Source organism: Zeus faber (genome assembly GCF_960531495.2).
Source record: "Zeus faber genome assembly, chromosome: 9".
Lineage (NCBI taxonomy): Eukaryota > Metazoa > Chordata > Actinopteri > Zeiformes > Zeidae > Zeus > Zeus faber.
Genome location: NC_137197.1, coordinates 29,733,231 through 29,744,899, shown reverse-complemented (window position 1 = coordinate 29,744,899; position 11,669 = coordinate 29,733,231).

Here is an 11,669-nt window from a genome sequence, read left to right as displayed (position 1 = left end):
ACAGCGCGGGGACAGGGCACCGAGGAACGAGGCCCGACTCGTAGACTGGTTAAGATTATTTTCTCCGCACATAATGCATGGAGAGGGGGTGATCAGGGAGAGAGTCACAGAGAAAGTGTCCCCATTATGCACTTGTTTCATTCCATAAGCAGACGTAAAATAAAATAGCCTACATCTAAACTGTAAACACACTGTTTTTGTTGCACCGATATCGGGCACCACATCGTGGACGCACGCATCACTGGCACACACCGCAAAATTCTGAGTTGGGTACAGCCCTACGCAATACTGAACTGATCTGGATGGAACTCAAACGATGCCCCAAATACTCGTCTTATTCAGTTTGTCTGTGGGTTCGTCGGATCTATGACATCCATGAAAGTCTGTCATAGTCATATCTGCAAGTGCCGCCATTTTGGTGAGGACCCAATTGTTGTCCAATCACAAGACTGCAATGCTATCATGAGACCTGTGCCTGTGCAATTTCACATGAGCGCGCATTGCCACCATGATAGAAAATACAGTTTTTTACTAAATTATTCCACAATAATGGACCAATCTGGATAAAACTTGGATGATAGCATGTCTGGACCACCCCAAGTTTATATTTTATTCATCTTGTCTGTGAGTGCGGTGGATCCATGAAATCCACCGACTACTGACGTCAATTTTTCATTAACAATAGCAATAGGGCTCTCTAATAATAATAATAATAATAATAATGGAAAAAATGAATAATAACAATAATAAAGCTTTTAAATTTAATTAAATCATTATGATTGTTGATGGTTATCTTAAATTATGTCTGGACAAATGTGGATCATGAAGCCATTATATAAAAACCGTTTGACTCCCTTTCTTTTTCTTTCTTTGAATCCATCCATCCATCCATCATGCAGGCGGCCAAAGTTCAATTGACTGCCCGGCTTTTGATTTTGTGTCATTTTGAGTTCACAGCACCGTCCGGCATAATAGGACTCCCTTTCTCCCTCCAGCCTCCCATTCACCCACCCGTCGGCACAGAGTGTCCTTGCCGCGGCCCCTTAATAACTCCCAAAAACAAATCCTCCCGCCTGCCACCTTTCCCATTCTCGCCATTCAAACTCTTCTGCATGATGTTCCCACCATGCTCTCTCTCTCTCTCTCTCTCTCTCTCTCTCTCTTTCTCTCTGTCTAAATATTTCTTGGGGGTAGGGCAGCATTTTTCTTGAAGGCCCACTAATATTTTCATCATTGAACTAGTCTTCCGCAGATTAGTGAGAGAGCGTTGAAGTGGGGTTGGGGGATGGAGTTGCAGTTGCTGGGGAAAACCACCAATTCTGTCGTCACAAAGTTCCCATTGGAGCATGGGACCGACGACAGAATGAACCAAAGAATGAGAGACGCCTTTCAAAATGGTTTTACTTTGACGTGAAAAAAAACAAACCTCCTCCTTTTCTTCAAATGGGAAATGAGGTGGTGACTAGCCTGGCTGGACATAAGAGACCCTATAGCAACCAATGGTAAACAAAGCCAATTCTCGCCATCCCTACCAATTCACGCCAACAACAAGGAGCATAGGTCAACGTAGGGACCCCTCAACCGAAGGTTTTGAGGTGGAGGATTCTTTTGAAATATACAGTAGACCTTATATGTAAAAATTGGCAGTCGCCATTGACGGCGTATTGTTGACTTGAACACCAACTGCAACTAGTCTGCACGGCTAGAGTGGGATGCAGGATAAGGGCTATGTCTTCATCAAATGTTATTTTAGCACCAGGTAGATTCTTGTTTCGAGGGAATTTGCTGTCAAAATCCAATCAAATGAGTTTGCCTGTTGCATCATCATTCAAAACTGTTCCCAGCTAAGAAAACAGCGACAACTGTGTTGCTTTTATTTTGAAAAGCTTGCCGTTTTTTTTTTAATTTAAGTAAGGGTGCGAATGCTTGGTTGAACAGCTACAAGTGATGCTGGTCAGCTAGCCCTCAAAATGTCAGCTCACGCCAAAAAAAGAAATATAGATACCGAATGCACCGCATTTTCAGCAAGACATGGACTGCTAAATATTTATTTACAGAAGTCAAAGGTAAAAGCCGTGTGCTTAGTTTGTGGTACACAGGTTGCTGTGTTCAAGGATTAAAATTTGAATCGCTACTACGTGACCAAACACGAGGAGAAATACAAGATCTTGTCTGATCAAGAGCGCGCAAGGGAGTCGGATGCTTCGCCAGCTAAGCTGCAAAACCAACAAGGACCTTTAACTGAACTTTGCACATCCAGAGATGCAGCTGTCAGGACAAGTTATGTCATATCCCACAAAATCACTAGAAAAAGTAAAACGTTTTCTGACGGAGAGTTTATTAAGGAGTGTTTGTTGGACTCTGCAGCACTAATATGCCCGGAGAAAAAGGGAGCATTTTAGAACCTGCCCCTCTCCCCACGCACTGTAACGAGGAGGGTTGAGGACATCGTGGGAAATCTGGAGCTTGAGCTGAAGAACAGAGCGGTCAACTTTGACTATTTTTCCCTGACTTTGGATGAGAGCTGCGATGTATGTGACACTGCCCAGTTACTCATCTTCTTACGTGGGATAAGTACAGACTTTAAAATCACGGAGGAGCTGGCAGCCATGCAGCCAATAAAAGGGACAACAACTGGGAGTGATTTCTTCACGGAGGTAAATGCATGTTTGGACAAGTTGGGACTGAAACGGGACAAGCTGGCAGGTGTGACAACGGATGGTTGTCCAAATCTGACGGGGGAAAATGTTGGACTTTTGAAGAGAATGCAGGATTAAGTGACAGAAAGGAACCCTGAGCAGATATTGACATTTTTGCATCGTATTATACATCAGGAAGTGTTGTGTAAGTCAGTGTAAAAAATAAACCATGTTGTTGATGTTGTAACTAAAATAGTTAACTTCATCATGGCAAGAGCATTGAATCACAAGAGTTTGTTGCACTTTTGGAGGAAAATGAGACATTAGCCACCAAACAGCTATCAGGTGGCTCAGCCTGGACAAAGTGCTGAAAGGTGTCTGGCACCTGAGAGAAGAGATTCACGAGTTTTGTGCAAAGAAAGGAAACGCCATCCCACAGCTTTCAGATGCAGACTGGATGGCAGACCTTGGTTTTGCTGTAGATGTGACTGCACTAATGAATTAACTAAATGTCAAGCTGCAATGCAAGGGCCATTTTGTGCATGAAATGTAACGCGCAGTGAAGGCTTTCCTGAGAGAAGTTGCAGCTTCTCTGAAGCCAAATGGAGGACGACATTCTCACCCACTTGCCAACACTGAAGGAAGCCACAGCATCAGCTGATCACCTCCACAGGTACTCATCCATGTAAGAAGCACTGCATGGTGAGTTTCCAAGGCCATTTCAAGACTTTAAAACAGTTGAGAGTGAAATGCACATGGTTTCTTCTCCCTTCACCTGCAGTGTGGATTATGCACCCAGTGATGTTCAGATGGAACTCAATGACCTGCAGTCTGACACATTTCTGGCGGAGCACTTTAGATCAGTCTCACTGCTTGATTTCTACTCTCCCCTCAAAGAGGAGAACTTTCCACTCATGAGGAGGCATGCTCAGAAGATTCTCGTCCTCTTTGGATCTACCTATGTATGTGAACAGACATTCTCAGTCATGAAGTTCAACAAATCCAGATACAGAACCTCTATCACTGATGATCACCTCTCAGCTGTCCTTCGCATATCCACCTCAACATTCGACAGATTTCAATGCATCTGTTAAAGCCCAAGACGGACTGGATTTTTCCCACTGAACAGATCAAATGAACTGAAAAACATGAAAAGCACTTTTTGCTTTTTGTATCAAGTTGACCAATTGCTTATCTTTAACATACTGCAAAACACTTTTTCAGTATTTGTGAAGATTAACGTGTTAAAAATAATATGAAACACTGATGTAATGATTGTTTTTGTTTTTACTGTTTATTACTTCTATAGCAATATTTTCCTATTTCACCTACACCACAATTTCATATATTTATATAAATATTTACAGAATATCGTTATTATTCTGATCACCAGTAGCAGCTAATCAAAATATATAATTTACTGCTTTTTAAAATGAAAGAACATTAATATTGAGCAGAATTAAGCTCAAGGTATTGTTGGTTCGGCCCTCCAACACATCTCAGATTTCTCATGTGGCCCCCTGTAGAAAATGAATTGCCTACCCCTGCCCTAGGGGATCCGTGAAGGTACTGCAGGGGTGTTGTAACAAAATAATATTGTAACAAAATAATGTTGAGTACATTCCAACCATTAACACTGTGACTGCTGCATTTTTAAAATGTTTTTTATTTCAGCAATTACCTGATAGTGAGCCGGGTCGCAGCTTCTGATGTTATGGTGGATTCAAAAACCTCAGATTTTTGATTAATGTTCAAAACCCTCTAAATTTTTTAATAATGTACTTTGTCTCTGACAAGCATAATTGATGCACAGCTGATCTTCAATAAAAGCTCATGGAAAATAGTTTGCATTATTGTATTGATACTAAATAACATGTGAAACTCAATTTCAGATTAATGAAAACTTAATTTTATTCGTGAAAACAGAGAAAAGGTGGATTTCACTGGTCTTTCCACACAGGCTGTTTACGACCAGGTCTAGATAAAAAATGACTGTACTTATATAGTAGTTAAACCTGGACTAAACTATAATAAAAAGCCTGAACAGCATTTCAAAACTTATTTCAGATTTATGAACCCTTTATTATATTTGTGAAAACAAGAAAAAGGTGGATTTCTATGACTGGTCCATTAACGGAACGAAACTAATAAAATAAACGTTTTTATGTGGGTAAGTGGGTCATTTTCATTGTGCTTGAATTTATATTAATTTTTGTGCTTGAAAATTTGTGAACTTTTGAGAAATGGGTTATTTGTCCGAAAATAAAATAGAAAAACATGAAATATCGCAAAACTGGCCCTCATCATTTTCAGTTCTTATAGAAAGACTTGAAGCAAGACAGGCATATAATCACAATGTCACTTCACCTTGACATTTGACGCGTCATGAAGAGAGCTGTGAAATACGTGCTGAGAGAACATTTTACTTGATATTGATTTGAAAATAATTCACTATCAAGAAGAAAGAAGAAAAAATGAAATCAATTTAAGTTATCTCACAGTCTAAAACAGTCCAAAATTCTAAATGAGGAAGAAGATTGTTCTTTACAAGATGACTTATTTGTCATAAAGAATTCCTAAGAATGAGTTATGTTTTGCGAAGATAGTTAAGAAATGTACACAATTGGAACCAAGTCAATTGATTTCGAAAGAAAAAAAAGTGAAAGGAAATCGATTCATTTCATCATTCATCATTTTCGGGCTTGTTGAAAGTTTACTTTTACTTTTTTATCAACTTTGGTTGGAAAAAAGGAAAGAGTTTGACGCAAAGTAAGAAGCTTGGCCTGAAGGCAAAAGAAAAAACCCCAAAACATTTCATTGCTGAACCCGCCGATCATAGTCGCAGAGTGATTAGAGACACGTGCTAACATGCACACACACACACACATACACACACACCCACACACACACTCTGCGGAAACAACAGCCGCGCACGAGGTCAGACACACGTGCATGTACACACACACTCAACAGGGAAGCGCTTAGTGGAGTGGATATAGCCAGTTGTGGCAGCCAGGCGTGGAAATGATTATGTTATCTATTCAGACAGATCTTGGGGCGGGGGTTATATTTGAAGCCATAAAACTGCCAGTTCTCACCCAAACAGTAGCCCACCTCCGAAATATATATTTATATACATATATATGTATATATATGTGTGTGTGTGTTGTGTGTGTGTGTGTGTGTGTGTGTGTGTGTGTGTGTGTGTCTGGGTGAGGCGGGTGACATTGCTGAGCTCAATGAGCCGATGGCATCTGAAGGCTATTAGCATGGGGAGAATTCATTCCGGAACTGGCCGGCCTATACAAACTCTCTGCTGGCCGTAATGAGGTGTGACTAGACTGGCCCGTTTCCATGGAGACACTCAACAAGCCATCGCGCTCTCTCTCTCTGTCTCTCTCTCTTTTTCTCTGTCTGTCTTCTTATCCTTACTTTTGAAAAGCCATTCGGATGAACCTCATTTGCAGGCTAGATAAAGCACCGCTTCCAGAATACTTTTTTTTTCTTTCCTGTCAGTGGATAAGGGGAACAGTAAGCCGATGATACAGCAGCAAACTCTTCGGGCAAATTTGGGGCACTATTTGCTGGCATATTTTGCTGAAAGTTCTTACTGAGTGCGGAAGAGCAGGCTTTGGTGGCAAAGTTTCCACGTCAGACAATGAGAGACGAGACAGTCCGGTGACCTGTCCTCAGCTCAAACTCTTCTTGAAATGGTCATGGGTGCTTCACTTGTAAAGCAACCCTGATAACTTGTCAGTGTCAGGACCGCTGCTTCTGCCAGAACCACAATAAATGATCCAGAGCTTACAGGGGTGGTTCTGTCAGACAACTGGACGGCGCCACATGCTTCCAGGCCCTTAGTGGGCCAGCCTTTTGATAATAAATTGTTTTGGCCCAATACATGATTTAGTGACAGAGTTGGTAGAACGTGTTTGTCGAACTGTGATTGAAGATTGTTTCTTCCATTTTTAATCCACGCTGGGGTCAGATCTGCCCATTTTGAAAATGGGTCTTGGGGCGACATGCCACAGAAGAACCATGTTTGGTTCCACTAAAACTTTCAGACCAAGGTTCGTTGAAGAACCGTGACCCAATGCATGCCATCACCCACCACTGAATCACTCAAATATGAATCAAGAAATTTTCGGTATCTGGAAGAACAATATGAGGAACATGAAGAGCAAAAGCCAATCACCAAAGTCTCTCTTTACTGCCTGTTGATCACTCAAAGACAGATTAAAGAGAATGTTAAACAGAGAATGTGAGAAATAATTGTGCATCAACACTTCATCAGAGACCACAGGTGGACCACCAAGGATCCCTGGATCTCGTTCAAGTTCATTCTCATTGAATTTTCATTGAACTTCAGGATTCGCTCAGAAAGTCCCCCTAAAATTAATGTAACAACTTAAAGACATTCTGATTTTGATGCCAGTAAAGCTGAACACACATTCCGCACCAATGAAGGCTTTGACAATAATTCCAGTGCATTGGTGCCAGCAAGTCCATCCTCTAAGTCAATCCTCCACTGGTGCGTAACTTGCAAACACAGTTGCAGGTGCTGATAGAGTAGAGCCTAACCATACCGGACTGGGTAAGCCGCTAGGGTGTGGCTACCCGTGTGTAAACCGAGTTCAGGTAGGTTTACAATAGTCTCTAAACTCTGCTAAAGCACAGCATTGTAACTTTAGGGGTACAATGGCTTGTCAGGGGTACAATGGCTAATTGTACCCTTGGAATGGGTCTTGCTTTGTAATTTTGTACCTCTGGTGATATATTTTATTTATTATATCTGTTTTTGTCCGTGATAAAGCCTTTGCACCTCTAAATTTACTGTACTTCATTTTCCGAGAGTGTACCTTGGCAGAAGTGATGAATCCAGACCAGACTAGACCGAACCCGGCCAGAGCCAGCCCACCCCCTTGCCCCCAACGCCACCAGTCAGTCTTGGGGTATTTATTTCCAAGAAGCTCTCACCCCCCCACCCCCTCCCCTTATTTTTTTTCCCAGGTCTCTCTTGGCCTCTCGCAGCGAAAGGCCCTTGGCCGAGGTCCACACAGTGCACACAAAAGGGCCCGGGCATTCCAGCTGTCTGCCTCTAATCCAGTGTGTCAGCTCGCGTTAATGTTGCAGCGTGAAATCTGAGGGCGCAAAGCGGCGTGGAATATCTACAAGGAAGGAAGGGAAAAAAAGAAAAGCAAAAAGACAGAGCCCCTCAGAAATTGCTCTGAAAAAAGGCCACCGCACAGTGGGCTGGTAGGGCTGGTGGGCTTGATCGGCGGTCCGTTGAAGAAGATAACGGTGTGGTGGCTGTTTAGCTAGCAGGTGGAGTTTGAAGTCTGTGTATGTGTCTGTGTGTGGGTGTGGGGGTTGAGGTGTTCTCAAACGGGGGGTTAAAAAGGAAAACACTGGCAACCTCTATCCGAGGAAACTCTCCCTCTGATCGAAAAAGGAAAAAGCTGGTGGGTGGGTGGGTGCGTTGGGATGCGGGGTGGGGGTGGGGGGGTAGTGTAGCTCACGGCCTAATGCGAGACTAAATAATCATTTCCGCTCGCCCCGCGGGACCCCTGCAGACCCCCCCCACCCCCCACCACACAATGGGGGAAATGACATGCTTCTGTGGACGGTTAATTATCTTAGACACACACACTGACACAATGACACACGCACACACACACACATTGACAAAGCACGTGTGTAGACCGCAGACACAAAAAAATGCGGATGAACATACAGTATGTATGGGCTGTCACACGTTCACACGCACACACACACACACGTACAGACACAATGCCTATCTCACACCCGTGTCTCTCTCTTTCACCCAAATCCAGCTTTATTCTACCCAGTTTTCATTGTCTGTGATGTTTGCTGCGAGCGGAAGCTGTTCAGTGACTGGCGGAACCATCCATTCGTTGGGACGCTGCAGCTCAGAGCAATTGAGTGTGTGTAAGTGTGTGGGTGTGGGTGGGTGGGGTGGGGGGGTGCACTGTCTACCGCCCCTGTTTTCCAATTTCTAAGGAATGACACATGGCAGCCATACACAGATCCAGCCACAGGTGTCCTAAACCATTCCTGATGTGTAGACCCTCATCTCTCGGTGAAAGACTGACAGACAGACAGACGGACGGAAATACATCATGTCAGGTCAGGTCAATTTCTCATTATCCTTTCATTTTCGATTACAAATTTTGTACTTTTAAAAAAGATGATTGTAATAAATATATTCCTTTACTGTACCTTCCTCCCTCTACTTCTACTCTACCTCTAATCTACCCTACCTCTTGCTTACCTCTACTCTGCCCACTCTACACCTCCTTCTTCTCTAAGTCTACTCTTCCTCCACTCAACCTCCAATCTACCCCCCTCTACCTCTACTCCACCTTTAATTGACCTTCCTCTACTATACCTCTACGCCACCTCTCTTTATTCTTCCTCCACTCTACCCTACCTCTTGTCTACCTCTACTCGACCTCTACTCTGCCTACTCTACTCTACTCTACCTCCCTCCCTCTACTCTACCTCCCTCTACTCTACATCTGCTCTATCTCCCTCTCCGACTGGAATTAAAAAAAAGGCCCTGGCATTTTCAACAGAGAGGCCCTATTTTCAAACCCAGCGCCAACCCCACCCAAATGTTGACATAAAAAGCTTGAGATTACCATTAATCAGATAAAACTGCTAGTGTCGAGCGCCAGCTATCCTGAGGGAAACTTCGGAGGTAACCAGCTACTAGATTGTTTGATTAGTCTTTCGCCCCTATGCCCAGGTCAGACGACCAATTTGTACGTCAGGACCGCTACAAACCTCCACCAGAGTTTCCTTTGGCTTAGTACACAATCTTTCGGTACTATCACATACGCTCAAGCTCAACCTCCCCTACTGACCAGGCGGGCCGGTGGTGCATCTGAGCCCCGGGGGGCCGGGATCCCACCTCCGCCGGCTGGTCATGCCTTTTGGACTTACCAATGCCACTGCTGTTTTTCAGGCCATGGTGAAGGATGTGCTGCATGATTTGCTGAATGTCAGTGTGTTCATTTACCTGGATGGCTTTCTCATGTTCTCAACTCTCCTCAGGAACACATGCACCATGCCCTTCGGGTCCTCCAGAGTCTCCTGGAAAAAAAACTGTTCGTCAAGGCAGAGAAGTGTGAGTTTCATGTGTCCAAAGTGTCCGGGTTGGTTATCAATGCCAGGGGAGTTCGGATGGACTTTGCCAGGTGCAGGCAGTCACAGATTGGACTGTCCCTTCCACATGCAAGGACCTCCAATGATTCCTGGGGTTGGCCTGCTTCTAATATCGCTTCATTCCGAACACATTCATGTCTCTCTGCACTTTGTTACTGGACCTCCCTCCTCTGACGAGCACACAGTTATCTTCACTGTTGTTGATCGTTTTTCAAAGACTGCCCATTTCACTCCCTTACCTAAGATACCTTCTGCCAAAGTAACTGCGGGGATAATGCTTCAGCATTTGTATGGTCTGCATGGCCTCCCAGTGACGTTGTCTTTGATAGGGGGCCAAAGTTTACATCTCGTTTCTGCACTGAGTTTTGCAGTCTCCTGGGAGCCTCTGTCCTCCGGCTTTCACCCCCAGTCCAACAGTCAAGTCGAAAGGATGAACCAGGAGATGGAAGAAGATGGTTGAATATGTGCAACACATAAGGCTACCAACCACCACTCTTCCACGAGCAGGAGCAGGAGCCCAGTGTCCTGTCAGTCAATGCTTTCAGCCGCCCGTGTCAGCGCACCTGGATGCAAGCGTGCCCTTCGTTTCTCGGATCGGTACCAGTACACTTTGAAATAGGATGTCTGGCTCTCCACTTGGGACCTGCCCATCTGGGTGGCAAGCAGAGCTCACAGATTTGTGGAACCATTCCCTGTCGCCAAGGTCACAAACCCTGCGGCGTTCTGCCTTAGACCAGTCTATGAAGATCCACCCTATGTTCCATGTTTCTCGGCTCAAGCTTCTCAAGGAGGGCGCGCTTCAGCCCTCCTCCAGACCCCCACTTCCCCCCAAACTCATCGACGGTGCACGCGCCTACATGGTCCGCTGCCTCCTCAGGGCGCGACGCCATGAGAGGGGCTTCCGTTACCTGGTAGACTTGGAAGGCTATGGCTCGGAGGAGCGCTCTTGAGTTCCCACCTGTAGCATCCTGGACCCGTCCCTTATCAGGGATTTTCACCGGGACCATCAGGACCAACCTAGTAGGATGTTAGGGGCTGTCGCTGGGAGGGGTTCTGACAAAATGATTAGTTCTCCCAATCTGTCTGGCCCCCCCAATCAGCATTGTCAAATCCAGTGTCATATCCAATATCCTTGCTTGTGTGGTTCTGACCGTGTTTCTGGATCTTGGTATGGTGCTGTTGACACACCATACCAAGATGGCTGCCACTGACGTGGAACGATCTGTTGAATAGTATTAAATGAAATGGATGGTATAATTTCTCTAAAAAGCTTCTGTTGATAAGAAAGATGTGTTTGCCATACTTTCAACAAGATTTGTTTAAAGTTTAATTTACGAACTCCCTACGTCACATGTTTCATTGCTGTGATTGGTTGGAAGTCTATCCAATTGTGCCCAGAGACATTTTGATTAAAAAATAAACTGAGAGGTTCCAGACTCATACACATTTGCAAATTGGTCCGGTGATGCCATGCTACCTACCTACCTAAAAGGAGGACGAGAACAGTGTGTGAGAGTTGTGGGTGGTAGGGAGACAGCGCCTGCTGAGTCGAAGCTTATTTAATACTCAAATTCACAAAAGGAATGCGCGACGTTTCCAGCTGCTAAACCTGTGCAAGTAACATAACAAGCAACTGTCTAATTCACAAAGCACCCGCAAACAGAGAAATGCATCCCTAACTGCACTGCCATGCAAATAGTGTCTCGTGTCCCGTCTCAGGCTCCGCTGACGCACAGATTATTGACTTGGCCACACAGATAATTGTCATCAGACGCAATACAAGGGTTAATTGTGCTCAGAGCAAAAATTGATGGGGTTGTTTGCACTGGCGTGTCATTACAT